Source organism: Artemia sp. Qi Xiang Cuo, chromosome 21 (assembly GCF_049724085.1).
Source record: "Artemia sp. Qi Xiang Cuo chromosome 21, ASM4972408v1, whole genome shotgun sequence".
In the NCBI taxonomy this organism is placed as follows: domain Eukaryota; kingdom Metazoa; phylum Arthropoda; class Branchiopoda; order Anostraca; family Artemiidae; genus Artemia; species Artemia sp. Qi Xiang Cuo.
The window spans coordinates 27158933-27182188 of NC_142814.1; the positions used below are offsets into that span (position 1 = coordinate 27158933).

The 23256-nt window shown below is 37.6% G+C and overlaps 1 protein-coding gene across 7 annotated transcripts in view; it reads right to left on the reverse strand.

Annotated features, from left to right (window-relative positions):
• The window catches only part of LOC148939397 (uncharacterized), a 112383-nt gene that overhangs the window by 84081 nt on the left and 5046 nt on the right, over nt 1–23256 (reverse strand). The window contains exon 1 of one of the 7 annotated variants that reach the window (XM_089106588.1): nt 18782–18941. The exons of the other annotated variants lie outside the window; for them this stretch is intronic. The gene's annotated coding sequence lies outside the window, so the exon portion shown is untranslated. Of the gene's footprint in view, nt 1–18781; nt 18942–23256 lie in introns of those variants that run through there. 7 annotated transcript variants of the gene reach the window in all.

Genomic DNA, 23256 nt, shown 5'->3' on the forward strand with positions numbered 1-23256 from the left:
TAAAGTTCAATAGTGCAAAATATCTTGACTCACACCTCCTTGGCTGTATGTAATCTCCTACCAAATTTCAAGTGAATGAGTACACTTTAGGACATAAGGTAGGTGGGGCTCAGAAGTGGTAGATGCCTCATAAAATTTATTCAGTCTGTTTTCTTGGCTCAAAATTATGTGCCCTATAAGTTCCAAGCAGGATAAGAGGTTGTAGAAGGAGAATCCATCTCTAACATTATCAGTCTTGTGTCCTATTGTCATGTGGTATATGTGCAGTTGTCACAAAGCCTATAGCAATTGCCATATAAATAACCCAACCAGATAAAAAAATACCTATCTGTCTTTCTGATGAAAAGCATGCGGTAAGATATATATTTCAAAAATTAACAAATAAAAGCCCAGACTTCACCAACTGTATTGGGAACTTTTTACAAACAATATATAAGGCCAAAAATGGAGTATGGGATAGTTGCTTACGGCCATACCAATTAAAAAAAAAAAATGTCCAAATTGGAAACTATCCAGAACATGGCACTTCAACTGGCTCTTGGCTTGTCCTCACACACTTCTAGTGATTGTACCAGGAAACTAGCAAGAGTTGTCCCTATAAGCGAGAGAATAGCCAAAGCCACTGTTAAATATTATACCAGGATCCAAGCCTATGGGGAACGGCACCCCATTTTCACTCTTTGTCATAGGAGCGCTAGGTAGCAGAATAAAATCGGGATCGCATCATGGCAAGCTTTTTCAGCACTCTGTCCAAACTGGTCATTAGAAAAAATTGAGGTTGGTTCTTTTAAGTTCCCTCCTCCATGGAAGTTTTGCCAACCAAATGTCAGCCTAAAGCTAATACAAGACAAAAAGACTACAGAGTTTAAAGATAATCTGCACATTTATACTGATGGATCCCTAGTAGGAGATAAATCTGCGGCAGCAGCAATAATTCCACACACCTCTCTGTCCATTCAAAAGCCTCTCCCACTGAACTCCTCAGTTTTGACGGCTGAACTGGCAGCAATAGTTGAATCAGAGGCAACGCTATAGCGTTGCCTATAGTAAAGGCCATACGGCCCCAATGTTTTATTATTATTATTATTTATTTATTTTTTTCCAGAGGCACTTCATATGGAAGGGGTCGTCGTAGAAACTTCAAAGGGGGCTCATTCGATTGGAAATCGAGAGTCCTAGTGCCCTTTTGATAGTAAAAACTGATTGGAGGGCAACTAGCCCCCCCCCAAGCCCATCATTTGCCCATACATGCAGTCAAAATTTTGGGATAGCCATTTTGTTCAGCGTAGTTGATTTCCAGATAGAAAATATGTTTTTGAGGAGGGCACTCCCCCACAACCGTCAGGGCAAGGGTTTTAAGTTACGCCCTGGGGGCATATAATGTTTTTATAGAAGGCGTTGTTGTAGAAACTTCAAAAAAGGCTTATTCGATTGGAAATTAATAGTCTAAAGTGATTGGAGGGCAATAAGCCCCCCCCCAAGCCCATCATTCCCCCAAACACATCCAATCAAAAATTTGAGATAGCCATTTTGTTCAGCGTAGTTGATTTTCCAGATAGAAAATATGTTTTTGAGGAGAACACTCCCCCACAACCATCAGGACAAGGGTTTTCAGTTATGCCCGGAGGGCATATAAGGTTTTTATAGAAGGCGTTGTCTTAGAACCTTCAAAAAAGGCTCATTTGATTGCAAATTCAAAGGGCTAGTGCCCTACTTAATAGTCGAAAGTGATTGGAGGACAACTTGCCCCCCCCACGCCCATCATTCCCCCAAACACATCCAATAAAAATTTTAAGATATCCATTTTGTTCAGCGTAGTTGATTTCCAGATAGTAAATATGTTCTTGAGGAGGACACTCCCCCAAAACCCTCAAGGCAAGGGTTTTAAGTTATACCCTGGGGGCATATAAGGTTTTTTATAGAAGGCGTTGTCGTAGAAACTTGAGAAAAGGCTAATACGATTGGAAATTCAAAGGGCTGGTGCCCTTTTTAATAGTCGAAGGTGATTTGAGGGCAACTAACCCACCTCTCTCGCCCACCTCTTCCCCAAACACATCCAATCAAAATTTTGAGACTGCCATTTTATTAAACGTAGTTTTAATTCCTGGAAATTAGGTCTTTGACGATGACAACTCTCCCACAGCCCTCAGGGCAAGGATTGTAAGTTATGCCCTGGGGGCATATAAGGTTCTTATGGAAGGAATGCTTGTATAAACTTCAGAGAGGACAAATTTGATTGGAAATTGAAAGTTCTACTTCACTTTTTAAGCATCAAAAGATATTGGAGGGTAACCAGCTCCCCCCCCCCAACTCTTTTTTTCGCAAATGCATCCAATAGAAATTTTAAGATAGCTATGTTGTTAAAAATAGTTCAAAGATCATATAACAAAATGTCTGATTTCGACAGACCCCACCAGAGCCCGGGGGCAGGCGTTTTAATTTATTCCTTTGGGGCATTTATGGGTTTTATGGAAGGGATGCTCTTATTAACTTCCAAAGGGGCTCATTTAAATGGTTACTGAAAGTTCTAGTTCACTTTCTAAGAGTCAAGAGAGATTACAGGGCAATTAGCCCCCCCCCTCCACGCCCTTTTTTCCTCAAACCCATTCAATAAGAATTTTGAGATAGTTTTTTTTAAAATAGTTAAAAGACCATATAACGAAAACTCAGGGGTCAACGCAGCCCCCAAGGGCCCAAGGGCAGGTGTTGTAAGTTATGCCCTGGGGGAATATATGGTTCTTATTGAAGGGATGCACGTAAAAAATTCGGAGATGGCTCATTTGATTGGAAATTGAAATTTCTAGCGAGGTTTTTTTAAGTCAAAAGAGATTGGAGGGCAACTAGACCCCCCCCCCCCACGCCCATTCTTCCCAAAATGTATCAATAAAAATTTCGAGATAGCCATCAAGTTAAAAATTATCAAAAGTCAGATAACAAAAACTCAGGTGTCGTCACAACCCTCCAGGGCCCGGGGGCAAGCGTCGTAAGTTATGCCCTGGGGCATATATTGTTTGTATGAAAGGGATGCTTATATATAATTTAGAGATGGATTAGTTGATTGGATATTTAAGGTTCGAGCTCACGTTTTCATAATCAAAGGGTGTTAAAACGCCTCTAGCCCCCTCCCTCCCACGCCTTCTTTTTCAAAACCCATCTGATGAAAATTTTCAGATAGAAATCTTTTCAAAAATATTTCAAAGGTCGGATAAGAAAAAATCCGGTGTCAATAGAACCCCCCAGGGCACAGGGGAAGGCGTTCTAAGTTATGCCCTAAGGGCATGTATGGTTCTTATGAAAGGGATGCTCGCATAAACTTCATAGAGGGCTCATTTGATTGGAAATTGAAAGTTCTAGTTCACTTTTTAAGAGTCAAGAGAGTTAAACTAGCCCCTCCCTTCACACTCTTTTTCCCCAAACCTGTTCGCTACAAATTTTGAGATAGCCAGTGTTTTGGAAATTGTTCAAAAATTAGATAACAAAAACGCCCTTCAGAGCCCGGGGGATAGGCGTTGCAAGTGTTGTTCTGGGGGCGTATATGGTTCTTATGAAAGGGATACTCGTAGAAACTTCAGAGGGGGCTCGTTTGATTGAAAATTGTAAGTTCTAGTTCAATTTTTAAGAGTCTAAAGATATCCAAGGTAGATTAGTCCCCCCCTCACACACCCTTTTTTCCCCAAGCCCATCTGATAAAATTTTTATAATAGCCATTTCATTAAAAATAGTTCAAAGGTCAGATAAAAAAAAATTCCTGTGTAGACAGAACCAGCCAGGGCCCGGAGGCAGGCGTTATGAGTAATGCTCTAGGGGCATATATAGTTCTTATGGAAGGGTTACTCGTATAAACGCCGGAGAGGGCTCATTTGATTTGAAATTGAAAGTTTTTGTTCACTTTGAGTCAAAAGAGATCGAAGGGCAACTAGCCCCCCCTCCACCACGCCCTAAATACATCAGATAAAAATTTTGAGATAGACATTTTATTAAAAATAGTTCAAAGTTCTGAAAACAAAAACTCCGGTGGCGACACAGCCCCCCAGGGCCCGGAGGTGGGCGTTGTAAGTTATGCCCTGGGGGCATATATGGTTGTTACGGAAGGGATGCTCGTATAAAATTCCTAGATGGCGCATTTGATTAGAAATTGAAAGTTGTAATTCACTTTTTAAGAGTCAAAAGTAATTGGAGGGCAGCTAGCCTCCCCCCACACTCCACTTATTCTTTTCCCAGTGGCACTTCATGTAGAAGGGGTCTTTGAATAAGCTCCGAAGAATCTTCATTCGATTAGAAATCAAGAGTTCTAGTGTCCTTTTTAAGAGGCAAAGGTGATCGGAGGGCAACTCGCCCTCAAGCCCTTTTCCCCCAAATAGATCTGATCAAAAATTTGAGGTAGCCATTTTGTTAAAAAGAATTCAAAAATCCTATAACAAAAATTCTTTGCCCGTGGCCATTTCGTTAAAATAGTTCGAAGATCAGATAAGAAAAACTCCTGTGTCGACAACCCACCCCCAGCGCCAGGGCAGGCGTTGTAAGTATTGCACTGGGGGCATATATGGTTCTTATGGAAGGTATGCTCGTATAAACTTCAGAGAGGGTTTATTTGAATGGAAATTAAAAGTTGTAGATCATTTTCTCAGAGTGAAAAAAGATCAGAGGGTTACTAGCCCCTCCCACTCTCCACGCCTTTGGGTGTATCAGAAGCATAAACCCATCCGATAAAAATTTCAGATGACCATTTTGTTAAAAACAGTTCAACCACCAGATATTAAAACCCCAGGGTCAACACAACCCCCTAGGGCCCAGGGATAGGCGTTGTAAGTTATACTCTGGGGATATATATGGTTCTTATAGAAGGGATACTTGTATAAACTTCAGAGAGGGTTCATTTGAGTGAAAATATAAAGTTCTAGTTCACTTTTAAAGAGTCAAAAGAGACCGGAGCTTAATCTAGTCCCCCCACGTCCTTTTTTCCCAAACCTATCCGATAAAAATTGTGAGATAGCAATTTTGTTAAAAATAGTTCAAACATCAGATCATAAAAACTCCGAGGTTGACACAAACCCATTTTTTCACTTTGATATTGTTACTTTGATATCCGTTTTGATACTTTGATGAATATTTTTTTTTTAAGTTTGATTTTGAAATAAGGAATTTTTAAAAACTTGAAATTTTTGCAATCAAAAACGAACAAAAGTTAATTTAAAAAAACTTTCCGAAATATATGTTTTTCAATGAAAAGTAAAGGCCATTTTAAACTTAAGCTCAGCAGATACAAATAGCTTTTAAAACACGAACAGAAATTAAATAAACAATCAATGCAAACGAACATACTACAGATATTAATGTAAATTTAAAAATAAATCTTAAAACGATTGAAACTTAAATTGATTATGTAAATTAAGCTTGAAACGAACAAAAATCACCACAGACAAGAGTTTGGGTATGACCTCCTTCTCTCACTGTAAAAGTCTAAAACCTACTGCGTCATTGGCGCTTTACTGAAAACTATATGCGTCTTGAACAAGTTGTTTATACTTTCGGTCTTGGAAAGTATAAACAACATCAAATTAAATATTTGATTTATAATGGTATTAATTTTTGAACTATCCATCAATTCAAGAATTTTTTTAACTGTAATCGTAGTTTTATTGTAAATGACGTAAGAACAGGGATAGAATATATTTTCAATATATCTAACTTTCTTTTGGTCACCAATGGTACAAATGGTCGTCGTTTTTTATTTACAGTTAGGAAAGGAGGCAGTATCCAAACGCTTGTTTGTAGGGAAACTATATTCGTCTTTAACAACTTTAAAAAGAGCTAATAAATTAAACTGAATATTTGATGTGTAATGATATTAATTTCTGAAAGCTCATCATTTCAAAATGTTACTATAATTTTAATGTATATTTTCAATATTAAGTACAAAAGAAAATATTTGTCATAAAATTGGTTTTCAGTAAAGCGCCAATGACAACTCTGCAACTTGACTGAAGAAACTTTGCAACACCTTCTCTTTGAATGCACTGCAAGTACTCCTGGAATTTATAAACTGCATACCCTATCCCAAAATTTTAAACTTCCACTAGATATTAACCTGATTGTGGATGTTCCCTTGCCAGCTTCCATCTAAAAGAAGTTTTACATAGACGAAATTGGTGTGTTAATGAATTTAGATGTTATTTAAGTGAGTGACTTCTTCCGAAGTATCGTAAATTTAAAGAAGAGGGGTCAACAAACAGAAGAAGGGGAGGGTCCTGTCGCAAGAGCCGTAGATGTACCTGGCGAGCTTACTCTTAAATTACGGGGAAATGGTAGCAGGACCCTACCCTTCCCTTGTTTGGCCCTTATGAAAAACACGAATTAGTTTTCTCCCCCCCCCCTTGAAAGAACATAAATTCAATGCCATGGAGGAGAGTCCACCAACTTTGAAGCCAGAAAAACACCAAATGACGGAGTCCAAGTGATTTCTAATGAAGAAGAAGAAATTTGCAGTTATTTTCACTATGTAGCCCGGTTATGTTTCAAGGTGCTTTTTTTTAAGGAGAAGAATACTAACTGAACACACATTTTAGAGTAAAAAACAACACAAAAACTTTTAAACTCGTGATGAGAGGTAGTCATGGAGGGGCCAAGGGCCTACTGTACACCTCCAATAAGGCAGATTGGAAATTCTTGGATGATCCTACTTCAAACAAGGCACAAAATACCTAGTCTATTGCTAAAAGTCTGGTGATGAATAAGGGTGAGGTGTTCAATGGACCAGAGGCCTGCTTTCTACATTAAGTCATACAGATCAAAAATCACTGCAAGGCTTCAATTTAAACAAGGTGAAACATACCCCTCTTTTCTCTTAAAAAGTTGGAGGTGAGAAGAGTGGCGTTTAAGGCCAAACTGCCAGTCTACACAGATTCAAAATCCTAGCTTGCTTCCAGTTCAAACAATGTGCAGCTTAAATTCAGTTGGGCAAAGAAGCCAACATTTCAAGGAATTAATTAAAAAAAAAACTTTCCGAAAAATAGGCTTTTCAAAGAAAAGTAAAGGCCATTGTAAACATAGGCTCAGCTGATACAAATACTTGTTAAAATTCAAATTCAAAACGACCAGAAATTATTATTAAAGAATAAATGAGACCCAAAACGAACAGAAATTAAATAAACAATCATAGCAAAAAACAAACAACAAGTAATAATATAAATGAATTAATAGATCAGAAAAGCGAGTAATGCTTAGATTAAATATGAAAATAAAGCTTAAAACGAAAAAAGATATTTTCCTATAGAAGCATAAATGAAACTTAAAACGAACAGAAATTAAATAAACAATCAATGCAAACAAACATACAACAGATAGTAATGTAAAGGAATAAATAAATCTTAAAACGAGTGAAACTTAAATTGAATATGCAATTCAAGCTTGAAACAAAAAAAAATCACAACAAACAAGAGTTTGGGTATCGCCTCCCTCTCTCACTGTAAAAGTCTAAAACCTACTGTGTCATTGGCACTATACTGAAAATCAATTTTATTACAAACATTTTCTTTTGTACTTACTATTGAAAATAAACATTAAAATTATAGTAACATTTTGAACTGATGAGCTTTCAGCAATTAATATAATTATACATCAAATATTCAGTTTAATTTATTGGCTCTTTTTAAAGTTGTTCGAGACGAATATAGTTTCACTAGAAAAAATTGTTTGAATACTGCCTCCTTTCCCAACTGTAAACAAAAACCAAAAGCCTACTGCGTCATTGGCACTTAACTGAAAACGAATTTTATTACAAATATTTTCTTTTCCAGTTCTTACAGCATTGAAAATAAAAGTAAAATTACAGTGAAATAAATTCTAGAACGGATGGATCTGTCAACAATTAATATAATGATACATCAAATATTCAATTTGATGTTGCTTATACTTTCCAAGACTATTAAAGACGCATATAGTTTTCAGTAAAGCGCCAATGACGCAGTAAGTTTTAGACTTTCACAGTGAGAGAAGTAGGTGATACCCAAACTCTTGTTTGTAGTGATTTTTGTTCGTTTGAAGCTTGATTTACATATTCAATTAAAGCTTTACTCGTTTTAAGATTTATTTATTGATTTACGTTAATATCTATTGTATGTTTGTTTGCATTGATTGTTTATTTAATTTCTTTTCGTTTAAGTTTCATTTATACTTCAATAGGAAAATATTTCTTTTCGTTTTAAGGTTGATTTTCATATTTAGTCTAAGTATTACTCGCTTTAAGATCTATTTATTCATTTATATTATTACTTGTTGTATGTTTTTTGCTACGATTGTTTATTTAATTTCTGTTCGTTTTGGGTTTCATTTATTCTTCAATAGTTATTTCTGGTCGTTTTGAGTTTGATTTTTAATAGGTATTTGTATCTGCTGAGCTTAAGTTTAAAATGGCCTTTACTTTTCTTTGAAAAACTTATTTTTGAAAGTTTTTTTTTAAATTAATTTTGTTGGTTTTTGATTGCAAAAAGTTTCAAGTTTTTGATTGCAAAAAGTTTCAAGTTTTTAAAAATTCCTTATTTCAAAATCAAACTTTTCAAATAAAAAATCAAATGTTCATCAAAGTATCAAAACTGGTATCAAGTAACAATATCAAAGTGAAAAAATGGGTTTGTGTCAACCTCGGAGTTTTTATTATCTGATGTTTGAACTATTTTTAACAAAATGGCTATCTCAAAATTTTTATCGGATGGGTTTGGGGGAAAAGGGTATGGGGGGGGGGAGGCTAATGAACTTTCGGTCTCTTTTGACTCTTTAAAATTGAACTAGAACTTTCTATTTTCAATCAAATGAGCCCTCTCTGAGGTTTATACGAGCGTCCCTTCTATAAGAACCATATATATATCCCCAGAGTATCAGAGGCACCGCTGTAGCGTTGCCTATAGTAAAGGCGATACGGCTCCAATGTTTTATTATTATTTATTATTTTTTTTTTCCAGAGGTAATTCACATGGCAGGGGTCCTCGTAGAAGCTTCAAAGGAGGCTCATTAGATTATAAATAGAGAGTTATAGGGTCTTTTTTAATGGTATAAAATTATTGGAGGTCACCACGCCCCCCCCCACGCCCATCATTTCCCCAAACGCATCCAATCAAAAGTTTGAGATAGCCATTTTGTTCAGCATAATTGATTTTCAGATAGAAAATATGTTTTCGAGGAGTATACCCCCCCCCACAACCCTCAGGGCAAGGGTTTTAAGTTATGCCCTGGGGGCATATAAGGTTTTTATAGAAGGAGTTGTCGTAGAAACTTCAAAACAGGCTCATTCAATTGGAAATTAAAGAGCTAGTGCCCTTTTTAATAGTAGAAAGTGATTGGAGTGTCACTAGCCCCCCCCCCCACGCCCATTATTTCGCCAAACACATCCAATCAAAATTTTGAGATAGCCATTTTGTTCAGCGTAGTTGATTTCCAGATAGAAAATATATTTTTGAGGAGGATACCTCCCCCCCCACAACCCATAGGGCACGGGTTTTAAGTTATGCCCTGGGGCATATAAGGTTTTTATACAAGGCGTTGTCGTAGAAACTTCAAAACAGACTCATTCGATTGGAAATTAAAGGGCTAGTGCCCTTTTTAATAGTCCAAAATTATTGGAGGGCAACAAGCCCCCCCCCCACGCCCATCATTCCCCCAAACACATCCAATCAAAATTTTGAGATAGCCATTTTGTTGAGCGTAGTTGATTCCCAGATAGAAAATATATTTTTGAGGAGGATACTCCCCCACAACCCTCAGGGCAAGGGTTTTAAGTTATGCCCTGGGGTCACATAAGTTCTTTATAGAATGCGATGTCGTAGAAAATTACTAAAAGGCTGATTCGACTGTAAAATAAAGGGCTAGTGCCTTTTTTATTAGCAAAATGGACTGGTGTGTAATTAGCCCCTTCCCCCCCCCCACGCCCCGCATGTCCCCACCCCCGTCCAATCAAAATTATGAGAGTCCCATTTTTTTCAGCGTAGTTGATTTCCAGATAGAAAATATATTTTTGAGGAGGACACTCCCCCACAACTCTCAGGGCAAGGGTTTTAAGTTATGACCTGGGGGCATATAAGGTTTTTATAGAAGGCGTTGTTGTAGAAACTTCAAAACAGGCTCATTCGATTGGAAATTAAAGGGCTTTTTAATAGTCAAAAGTGATTGGAGTGCAACTAGCCCCCCCCCCGCACATCATTTCCCCAAACACATCCAATCAAAATTCTGAGATAGCCATTTTGTTCAGCGTAGTTGATTACCAGATAGAAAATATGTTTTTGAGGAGGAACCTTCAGGGCAAGGGTTTTAAGATATGCCCTGGGGGCATATAAGGTTTTATAGAAGTCGTTGTCGTAGAAACTTCAAAATAGGTTCCTCCGATTAGAAATTCAAAGGGATAGTGCCCTTTTTAATAGTCAAAAGTGATTGGAGGGCAACTAGCCCTCCCCCCCCCCTCCATACGCCCATCATTCCCCTAAACACATCCAATAAAAATTTTGAGATAGCCATTTTTGTTCAGCGTAGTTGATTTCCAGATTGAGAATCTATTTTTGAGGAGGACACTCCCCCACAACCCTCAGAGCAAGTGTTCTAAGCTATACCCTGGGAGCATTTAAGGTTTTTATAAAATGTTTTGTCGTAGAAACTTCAAAACAGGCTCATTCGATTGGAAATTAAAGGGCTAGTGCCCTTTTTAATAGTCAAAAGTAATTGAAGGGCAGCTAGCCCCCCCCCCCTACGCCCATCTTTCTCCCAAACACATCCAATCAAACTTTTGAGATAGCCATTTTGTTCAGTGTAGCTGATTTCCAGATAGAAAATATGTTTTTGAGGAGGACAATCCCCCACAACCTTCAGGGCAAGGGTTTTAAGATATGCCCTGGGGACATATAAAGTTTTTATAGAATGTGTTGTCGTAGAAACTTCAGAACAGGCTCAATCGATTGGAAATTCAAAGGGCTAGTGCCCTTTTTAATAGTCAAAAGTGATTGGAGGGCAACTAGCCCCCCCCCCTACGCCCAACCTTTCCCCAAACACAGCCAATCACACGTTTGAGATAGCCAATGTGTTAAGGGTAGTTGATTTCCAGTTAGACAAGATATTTTTGAGGTGGACACTCCCCCACAACCCTCGGCAAGAGTTTTAAGTTATGCCCTGGGGGCATATAAGGTTTTTATATAAGGCTTGTCGTAGAAACTTCAAACAGTTACATTCAATTGGAAATTAAATGGGCTAGTGCCCCTTTTAATAGTTAAAAGGGTTTTGTGTGGAACAACCCCCCCCCCCCACGCCCATCATTTCCCAAAACACATCCAATCAAAATTTTCAGATAGCTATTTTGTTCAGACTAGTTGATTTCCAGATATAAAATATATTTTTGAGGAAGACACTCCCCCACAACCCTCGGGGCAAGTGTTTTAAGTTATGCCCTGTGGGCATATAAGGTTTTTATAGAAGGCGGTGCCGTAGAACCTTCAAAAAAGGCTCATTCGAGTGGAAATTCCGAGGGCTAGTGCCCTTTGTGCCCTTTGTGTCGAAAGTGATTTGAGGGCAACTAACCCCCCTCTCACGCCCACCTTTTCCCCAAACACATCCAATAAAAATTTTAAGACAGTCATTATATTAAACGTAGTTTTAAGTTCTGGAAATTAGGTCTTTGAGGATTACAATTCCTCCAAAGCCCTCAGGGCAAGGATTGTAATTTAAGGATTCTCCGAATCCTTCATATTATTTCTTATGGAAGGATGCTCGCATAAACTTTAGAGAGGGCTCGGTTGATTGGAAATTGAAAGTTCTTGTTCACTTTTTAAGAGTCAAAAGAGATTGAAGGGCAACTAGCCCCTCTCCTTTCTCCACGCCCTCAATGCATCGGAAAAAAATTTTGAGATAGACATTTTGTTAACATACTTCCAAGTTCTGACAACAAAAACTCCGGTATAGACACAACCCACCAGGACCCAGGGGTAGGCGTTGTAAGTTATGCCCTTGGGCATAAATTATTAAGGAGTGCTTTTAACTTATGGGAAGGGTTTTATAGGGGAAGAACATATAGGAAATCTATTATAATTATCCAAATATAACGTTAAAATACATACTCTGTGATAGATGCAAAATTGCTTTGGCGCAAAATTCCTATTAAGGTCAATTCCAAACAGCCGTGATCCCTTTGTGTCAGCAAGTGAAATGGTCTAAACCCCCTTATTGGAGCTATTTTTTAAATCCATTCATTGTTGTCAATCGCTGTCCACAAGTTATGCAAGCTGTCTATTGTTCATATATAAGGTTTTTATCAAAGAGGTAATCGTATAGACTTTGAAAAAAGCCTCATTCGATTTCAATTGAAAGTTCTAGATCCGTTTTTTAAAGTCAAGAATAATCGGACAGTATGCACCCCCCCCCCATGCCAAAAAAAACTTGAAAGTTTGTGCAATAAAAAACGAATAGAAATTAATTAAAAAAAAAACTTTCCGGAAAAGATGTTTTTCAAAAAAAATTAAAGGCCATATTCAACTTAACCTCAGGAGATACAAATAACTGTTAAAATTCAAACTCAAAACGACCAGAAATTACTATTAGTGAATAAATGAAACCCAAAACGAACAGAAATTAAATAAACAATCATAGCAAAAAACAGACAACAATTAATAATATAAATGAATAAATAGATCTTAAAGCGAGTAATGCTTAAATTGAAAATGAAAATCTAGCTTAAAAAGAAAACAAATATTTTGCTATTAAAGTATAAATGAAACTTAAAACGAGCAGAAATTAAATAAAAAATCAATGTGAACAAAACGTACAATATATATTAACGTAAATGAATAAATAAATCTTAAAACGAGTGAAACTTAAATTGAATATACAAATCAACTTTGAATCGAATGAAAATAACTACAAACAAGAGTTTGGGTATCGCCTCACTGCAAAAGCCTAAAACATACTGCGTCGTTGGCGCTTTACTGAAAACAAATTATATTACAAATGTTTTCTTTTGTACTTAATATTGAAAATAAATATTAAAATTACTGATGAGCTTTTAGCAATTAATATCATTATGCAGCAAATATTCAGTTTAATTTATTAGTTCTTTTCAAGATTGGTCAAGACAAATATAGTTTCACTATAAGCAAAATTTGGATACGGCCCCATTCTTTAACTGTAAAAATCTAAAGCCTTCTGTGACATTGGTGCTTCACTGAAAACTAATTATTCGTATATTACAAATTTATTATTTTCGAGTTATTACAGCATTGAAAATGAAAATAAAAATTACAGTGAAAAAAAAACTTGAACTGATTGATCTTTCAACAATTAATATCATTATATATCTAATATTCAATTTGATTTTGTTTAAACTTTCCAATGCTGTTCAAGACTCATAAAGTTTTGCCATTTTTTTTTAACTGTGCCATTTTTTTTAACTAATCGTGTTAGTTTGTTATGAAAACATTCTATGGCTTCTAGGCATTTCTATTTGAGCTATTTCTATTAATCTTAATTAATTTTTGATTTCTTAAAGTTACAAAAGTGAAAATATTTCAAAGAATTGTTTTCAGTAAAGCGCCAATGACGCAGTGGGTTTTAGGCTTCTGCAGTGAGACAATACCCAAACTCTTGTTTGTAGTTATTTTTATTCGATTCAAACTTGATTTACATATTCAATTTAAGTTTCACTCGTTTTAAGATTCATTTATTCATTTATATTAATATATATTGTATGTTTTGTTCGCATTGATTGTTTATTTAATTCCTGTATGTTATAAATTTCATTTTTACTTTAATAGCAAAATATTTGTTGTTTTTGTAAGCTAGATCTTCGTATTCAATCCAAGCATTACTCGCTTTAAGATCTATTTATTCATTTATATTGTTACTTGTTGTATGTTTTTTGCTGTGATTGTTTATTTGATTTCTGTTCGTTTTGGGTTTCATTTATTCTTTAATAGTAATTTCTGGTCGTTTTTAGTTTGAATTTTAACAAGTATTTTTATCTACAGATGTTAATTTTAAAATGGCCTTTACTTTTATTTGAAAAACATATTTTTAGGAAAGTCTTTTTTTTAATTAATAACTTACAACGCCTGTCCCTGGGCCCTGGGACAGGACCCCGGAGTTTTAATATCTGATGATTGAACTATTTTTAACAAAATGGTAACCTCAAATTTTTATTGGATGGGTTTATCCATCCAATAAACCCAAAGGCGTGGAGGGCGGGAAAGGCTAGTTACCCTCTGATCTTTTTTCACTCTGAGAAAATGAACTACAAGTTTCAATTTCCATCCAAATGAACCATCTCTGAAGCTTATACGAGCATCCCTTTCATAAGAACCACAAACGGCCCCAGGACATGGCTTACAATGCCTGCCCCCTGGGCCCTGGGGGGTTGTGAATAACAATTTTCAATTTCCAATCAAACAAACCTTCTATGAAGTTTATACGAGCATCCCTTCCATCACAATCATATATGCCCCCAGGGCATAACTTACAATGCCCCTCCCCGGGCCCAGGGGGGGCTGTGTTGACACCAGAGTTTTTTGTTATTTGAACTTTGAACTATTTTTAACAAAATGGCTATCTCAAATTTTTTATCTGATGGATTTAGGGCGTGGAGAGGGGGGGCTAGTTGCCCTCCGATCTCTTTTGACTCTTAAAAAGAGAATAAGAACTTTCAATTTCCAATCCAATGAGCCCTCTCCATAGTTTATACAAGCATCCCTTCCATAAGGACTATATATGCCCCTAGAGCATTACTCATAACGCCTGCCTCCAGGCCTTGGGGGGTTGCATCAACACAGGAATTTTTCTTATCTGACCTTTGAACTACTTTTAATGAAATGGCTATTATAAAATTGTATCGGATGGGCTTGGGGGAAAAAGGGTGTGTGTGTGGGGGGGGGAGGCTAATTGACCTCGGATATCTTTTGACTCTTGAAAATTGAACTAGAACTTTCAATTTCCAAACAAATGAGCCCTCTCTGAAGTTTATACGAGCATCCCTTCCATAAGAACCATATACGCCCCAGGACAAAACTTACAAAGCCTATCCCCCAGACGCTGGGGGGAGTTTTTGTTATCTAATTTTTGAACAATTTCCAAAAAACTGGATATCTCAAAATTTGTAGAGGATGGGTTTGGGAAAAAAAGGGCGTGAGGAGGGGGCTAGTTGCCCTTAACTCTCTTGACTCGACAAAAGTGAACTAGAACTTTCAATTTCCAATCAAATGAACCCTCTAGGAAGTTTATACAAGCATCCCTTTCATAAGAACCATACATGCCCTTAGGGCATAATTTAGAACGCCTGCTCCTGGACCCTGGGGGATTGTGTTGACACCGGATTGTTTCATATCAGAACTTTGAACTATTTTTAACGAAATGTTTATTTTAAAATTTTCATCAGATGGGTTTGGAAAAAGAAGGCGTGGGGGGGGGGCTAGCTGCCCCCAGATCTCTTTTGACTATTAAAAAGTGAGCTCGAACTTTCAATTTCTAATCAAATGAGCCCTCTCTGAAGTTTATACGAGCATCCCTTTCATAGGAACCATATAAGCCCCAGGGCATAACTTACAACGCCTGCCATCGGGCCCTGGGGGATTGTGACAACACCTGAGTCTTTTTTATCTGACTTTTGAGCAATTCTTAACTTACTGGCCATCTCAAAATTTTTATTGGATACATTTGGGGAAATGGGGCGTGGGAGGGGCTAGTTGCCCTCCGATCTCTTTTAACTCTAAAAACCTGAACTAGAACCATCAACTTCCAATCAAATGAACCCTCTCTGAAGCTTTTACGAGCATCCCTTCAATTAGAGCCATATATTCCCCTAGGGCATAACTTACAACGCCTGCCCTTGGGCCCTGGGGGGCTGTGTTGACCCTGGAGTTTTCGTTATATGGTCACAGGGGTCGGCCGCAACGAGGTGCGTGAAAAAAGTGACTTCAGTTACTTCAGGACACCAAAAAAGTGACGAAAAGTGACTACTCAGAAGCCGTCAGAGCATAGGCAGATGGATTGAAAGGATCCCAATTGCTACCATAAGATCATCACTGGCCTACGAGAGCCCAAGAAGTTACGGACAGAGAGGCTGAAATCCTTATTTTTTTCTTCAACTGATTTTATTTACTTATACAAAACGATAACTTCGATAAATGTACGACTTCGATTATGGTGCTAGGAAGAAAACTGAACTTTGGTAAACAAAAAACTTCAGTCATTGAAAAAAAAATCATCCGCCACAACTAGGTATAAGCAATCACTGGATATTATGTCATCACTTCTTTGACTTTTTCAAAAGGCGATCAATTAGTTCGTATTTCCTCTTCAGAACAGGTACTTCAACCAATTCAGCATTATCTGTCCTTTCCCTTTCTTTGGGAGCAAGCTTTTATTGCTGCTTCCAGCATACTTTGAGCAAGACCAATGTTCAGGAAGTCCTTCTCTTCCACAACTTTCTTCAACCGTTCCCCTGTCTCCCTCATAGGGTATATAGGGTATCGCCTATTTCCTTCTTCTGCTTAACCACCTCTTTTTTTCGTACAATGTCTGACTCTAGGTCCACAGTTTTCTACTTCTTCCGCACCATCTCCTGGATTTCTTGTTCAACATCTTTCTTCTCAGCTTTAAGCTTCTCTCTCTGATTCTTCCTGTCTTCGCTCAATAAGGTATAGTTCATGGCTGGCTCTAGCTGATCTATCCAGACAAAGCAGCTTCTTTGTGATCAGCACACGCTCTGGTCTGTTCTCTAGGCGCGGAGTGCATTTGCAACAAAGCCTTAGCATTCAGTGTCTGCTCTTCTATACGCGCTTTAAGGCTAGTCATCAGCAGAGCTGACTGAGAAAATCCTCTTTCTACGTCTGTACTTCCATGACAGAGTAACAGAGCTGCCTGGGCGATCCAACCTAAGGCCCGATATTTGGTTTCACCAGATGGTGTCTTCAGTTCCAGGATCTTTTGCCAATAGCTGTCAGTTCGAGTACTCTCTGTGGGTGGCCGCACGGGATCTGACTGCAATAACAACCATTCTCCCTGGACTTGCTCAATGTCCGTATCGAATGGAAGTTCTCTCGCGATGTAGAGGATATCACTAAAACTTGCTCTTTGGCCATCTGGACTGGGAGGGCTTAGGCAGGCAAGGCTTTGGAAAAACTCGTTGTTCACAGGGCATTTTGTCAGCAGGTACTGTACAGCAGCTTTGATATGCTTCCTGATTCTCAAGAAAAAAAACTTCATGTCTTTCAGAATAATTTTCGAAGAATCCAGGTCAGCCAGGACCCTTTCATTACACAATGGTTGCTGTAGGTACTATCTAAGGCTTCAAAACCCCCAAGGATCCAGACATTGACTTCATCAGCTGGAAAAATCTGCCCCAAAAGAACTGTTCATAACCGTCTCAGCTCAAAGTGTACCACATGGATTAATGGCTCCTGTCGTTGAAATGCACCAGTAAAAGCGGTGAAAGTTGCTACAGAGCTTACAATGAACTCAATTTCGGCTTTCGTTTTTGTGCTTTTTTAGCCAACTTACAATTTTCAAATATTTTACATTTGACATCAGGTACTTCAGATGGCGCGATTTCTAGTAAATATTCTATCAATACAGGCCACTGTTTGATCAAACGGCTTACTGCTTCCCCTATGGTGAGCCATCTCGTGGGAACGTGCTTTACAAACTTATGCTGAGGAACTTTAACTTTCTGTTGGCACTGGCTGAAATCATCAGAACAAGCTGGCCATCTGGTGAAAAAGTGGTGAACAGCGATTATCATATCAGAGCACTCCTTCCCATGTTCTTATAGCTCTTTCAGGAATGCATTATGCACTGCATGAATGTTGTAGGTTCCAATATTCAATAGGTCTTTTGAAAACCTTTTTCCCTTTTCTGAGTCTACAATTGACCACACTTTCTTATTGACAGCTGGGCCATCACTTGCAAGCATCAGCAATCTCTCAAGTGATAATCCTTCATCTTCAATACTCTGCAGGATTTTCTTACTCAGATCTTCACTGGTTGCATGTCCCATATAATATGTCTGAAGATGCCAAGTACCACTTGTTTCCGCTCTTTTGACCAGTATTGAACTCTTATTTGGAGTTGCTTTATCCGCCCACTGTTTGTTGTTTAATCATATTCCAGAAAACTGTCAGATTTCTGGATGTCTTCAACTAGAATTTCTTGAATGTACAGATAAAAAGCCTCAGTCAACAAGTATGTCATTTTTTTTAGCATTTAACGAGAAGCCTTCTGGTACAGCATCAGGGAAGATTGTTCAGAACCCCTTGACAATATGATCACGCAAAGCTACTGCAAAAGAACTAGCAATAGTCTTTAAAACCCTAACTATCTCTGCGCTTGCTGCTGCATCTCACTTGCAGAGCATTTCCAGATTCTTTTGTGGTATGCTATCGCCACTCTGTGAGTTTGGGTGGTTTCCCATTGAAGCTGGTGCAGCGAGTCTCAACTGACACTGGTTTAACATGACAAAAACATTCTTTTTGTGATCTTGTGCAGCTGCTTGTTGAAGAAGGGCCTGGAACCCTTTCTGGCAGCCAAGTGTCTTTTTACAAACTTTACAATAGAACAAGCTGCCATTGTCACTCCATTTTGTGCACCAGTCTTTCACTTTATACCCAGCGCCGTCTTCCCTACTGAGCCAGTTCTCCAAAAACTTTGTCTTGCCCATTATTTACAGTGGACTGAAATAAAAATGGGTTTTAGGATGGAATTTGAAAACACATACAGCTAATACAAATACAAACTGCCAAAACCAATAAAAAAACGAATTTTATCTTACATTATGACATCCATAGACCTGTGGGCATGCATACCTTTTGCAGCAAATGGTCTAAAATCAAAGAAACTGGCTAACACTGAAAACATACAGAAGAAATCTCGGCCTAACTGTCCATTTGCTAAGCAGCCCAGCAAGAATGGATACAAAGTAAACCAACGGTCTGAAAAGAACCATAGGCAGTTATTGTACAGTAGCACTAATTCAATCAATCATCTTATTTGCAATAGCCTAGATTTTAGCACTCACACACTAACCAAGTTTATCACAGCCATAGACATTGCGCGTCTTGAAATACAGTCCAAACTATCAAAAAAAGTCTTACCTTTTTTATGAATTATGCCACAGTTGACAGTAAACTATAACATACTGTTTCACCAAAAAAATTGGTCCGAAACGTCAAAAATAGTGACTTTAGTGACAACAAGTGACAGGTCCAAAATAAAGTGACAAAAAGTGACTGCAGCCAATCCCTGTTTTGAAATATTTTTAAAAAAAGGCTTTCTCAAATTTCTTATTGGATGGGTTTGAGGGAAAAGAGGGCGTGGAGAGGGGGGGGGCTAGGTGCCCTACAATCTCTTTTGACTCTAAAAAAGAAAGTGAACTAGAACTTTCAATTTCCAATCAAATGAGCCCTCTCTGAAGTTTATACAAGCATTCCTCCCATAAGAACCATGTATGCCTTCAGCGCATAACTTATAACGCTTGCACTGAAGACTGTGGGGGGAGTGTCCTGCTCAAAGATATAATTTCTAGAAATTTCAACTATGTTGAACAAAATGGCTATATCAAAATTTTGATTGGATGTGTTTGGGGAAATGGTTGGCGTGGAAGGGGTTTTAGTTGCCTTCCAATCACTTTTGACTAATAAAAAGGGAGCTATACATTTAAATTTCCAATCAAATGAGCCCTTTCTGAAGTTTCTGTGACAACACTTTCTATAAAAACCTTATATGCCCCCAGGGCATAACTTACAACCCTTGTCCTGAGGGCTGTGGGGGGAGGGGGGTTGTTATCCCCAAAGACCTAATTTCCTGAATTTTCAAGTACATTGAACAAAATGGCTATCTCAAAATTTTGATTGGATGTGTCTGGGGAAAAAGTGGGTGTGAGAGGGGGGGGGGGGTAGTTGCCCTCCAATCACTTTCAACTATTAAAAAGGACACTGGCCTTTTGATTTTCTGATCAAATGAGTCCTTTTTGAAGTTTCTACAACAAAGCTATCTATAAAAACCTTATATGCCTCCAGGGCATAACTTACAACCTTTGCCCTGAGGGCTGTGGGGGAGTGTCCTACTCAAAAACATAATTTCTATGTGGAAATCAACTATGCTGAACAAAATGGCTATCTCAAAATTTTGATTGTATGTGTTTGGGGAACTGGTGGGCATGAAAGGGGTGTTAGTTGCCTTCCAATCACTTTTGACCCACAAAAAGGGCACTAGAACTCTTGATTCCAATTGAATGAGCCCCCTTTGAAGTTTCTAAGACAGCCCCTTCCATATGAAGTGCCTCTGGGAAAAAAAAAATAATAAATAATAAAACACTGGAGCTGTATGGCCTTTACCTCTGATGTTTAAAAAGTGGAGGACCTAATGTGTGCCATAAATCATACAAATCGAAAATAAAGAGCACAACTATGTCAATCAGAAAAAAACATCTATCTTTCTCATGAAAAGCCAGTGATAAGACATTTATTTCAAAAATTATCTGTCACAAGGCCCAGAGGGGCTGAATTCAAATTTTGGAATAAAAAAGAAAAGAAAACCAATAACAAGAATGAAAAAAAACCTTGAAACTTGTGATAAGAGATGGTCTTGGAGGAGCAAACAGCCTATTTTGTACCTCCAATCATATAGGTGGACCATTCTTGAATGATTCTGCTTCAAACAAGGCACATCATACCTACTTTTTTTCTAAAAGCCTGGTGATGAAAGAGGGTTAGGTGTTCAATGGGCCACAGGCCTACTTTGTGCTTCAGATCAGACAGATTAAAAACCATTGCATATCTTAAATTCAAATTGACAATATAAATCATGCAAATTGAAAAATACATTGTGCAACAAGCATTCAGTTCTGCTAAGAAGTTGGCATTTCAGGGAGTGTTGAAGGGGTGGAAGGTCTACTTTGTGCTGAAAATCATGCAAACTAATAATCATTCATTTTTATTCACTTAAATAATGCATAGTATAGTTACTTTTCCTCAAAAAAGTTGGAGGTAGAAGGGAGGGAAAAAATGTTGGAGGGGTTAATAAATCCTCTATAAAGTCCAAAACATGGTCCAAGAAGGTGTTTTCAAGTTCCTTTTTGCACCTTTTTCTTTCATGTAGGATTTTAAAAATACAGAGAAGATTAGGTCTATCCCCAACTTAATTTTGGATTCATCTTGATGGCAAACTAATTTCTGACTGGTGCATTAATCTTAGCAGACCAATCATAGATTTATATTATATTCTTTTTTCTATTTATTCTAAATTTTTTTATTACTATTTATTCTATATATTTTGCTGGCATGTAACTGATGTGGCAGTTGCTAAAGAGTCTGTATCTTATGATTTTAAGCCTTAACAAAGCTGTTTGCAGGATTTGATCCAGATTCAAAGCAATTATTGTATAGATAATTCTAAATGAAATCCAATTAGTAGCTTTAGAACAGCAGTGATAATCATGCTAGTAAAGAATACTGGATATAGAATATATTGGTTTGTTGATAGATTTGTGGTTTTCTTGATTAAATTGCTACCTGAAAACGAGTAGACTACTAAGTGTGCCTTTTAATTCTATTTCCAAATATACTAATCACTGCTCTTGCAAATACATACTAACAAAATCAATAAAGTTTTGCATATACTCTAGGGCTATATCAGGCCTCATGAGGAGCTAGGATGCACTTGCAAGGGTAGCAACTTGTATATTGGAAAGTGGGTAACATTCTTGTATAAAGCCTCTTCTAAAAGAAACACAATGATAAAAAAAATCTTATTTTGCAATATGCACAAATCTTTATTACACAGATTTTGTGAATCACTTCAACTTTAATTCATATTTTGTACACTATAGTTCTGTTTTGTTTGATACAGGATTGTAATATCTTATGTATGTACATGCATTTGAAATATTTCCATATTGAATACCTTAAAAAACCTAAAAAATAAAATTGCAAACAAAACTAATTCTAATCTAAAAAAAAAAGCTATTCTCCTCTAATGGGGTTTATATAGTTTAACTGAATACATAACAAAAAGCCTTTTTAAAAATGTTTTATCTTTCAGCTTGTTCCTAGCATGACAAAAAGTTAGCAGTTCATATATATATATATATATATATATATATATATATATATATATATATATATATATATATATATATATATATATATATATATATATATATATATATATATATATATATATATATATATATATATATATATATATATATATATATATATATATATATATATATATATATATATATATATATATATTCTCTCTCTCTCTCTCTCTCTCTCTCTCTCTCTCTCTCTCTCTCTCTCTCTCTCTCTCTCTCTCTCTCTCTCTCTCTCTCTCTCTCTCTCTCTCTCTCTCTCTCTCTCTCTCTCTCTCTCTCTCTCTCTCTCTCTCTCTCTCTCTCTCTCTCTCTCTCTCTCTCTCTCTCTCTCTCTCTCTCTCTCTCTCTCTCTCTCTCTCTCTCTCTCTCTCTCTCTCTCTCTCTCTCTCTCTCTCTCTCTCTCTCTCTCTCTCTCTCTCTCTCTCTCTCTCTCTCTCTCTCTCTCTCTCTCTCTCTCTCTCTCTCTCTCTCTCTCTCTCTCTCTCTCTCTCTCTCTCTCTCTCTCTCTCTCTCTCTCTCTCTCTCTCTCTCTCTCTCTCTCTCTCTATATATTATATAGTGTGTGTGTGTGTGTGTGTGTGTGTGTGTGTGTGTGTGTGTGTGTGTGTGTGTGTGTGTGTGTGTGTGTGTGTGTGTGTGTGTGTGTGTGTGTGTGTGTGTGTGTGTGTGTGTGTGTGTGTGTGTGTGTGTGTGTGTGTGTGTGTGTGTGTGTGTGTGTATATATATATATATATATATATATATATGTCTCTCTCTCTCTCTCTCTCTCTCTCTCTCTCTCTCTCTCTCTCTCTCTCTCTCTCTCTCTCTCTCTCTCTCTCTCTCTCTCTCTCTCTCTCTCTCTCTCTCTCTCTCTCTCTCTCTCTCTCTCTCTCTCTCTCTCTCTCTCTCTCTCTCTCTCTCTCTCTGTGTGTGTGTGTGTGTGTGTGTGTGTGTGTGTGTGTGTGTGTGTGTGTGTGTGTGTGTGTGTGTGTGTGTGTGTGTGTGTGTGTGTGTGTGTGTGTGTGTGTGTGTGTGTGTGTGTGTGTGTGTGTGTGTGTGTGTGTGTGTGTGTGTGTGTGTGTGTGTGTGTGTGTGTGTGTGTGTGTGTGTGTGTGTGTGTGTGTGTGTGTGTGTGTGTGTGTGTGTGTGTGTGTGTGTGTGTGTGT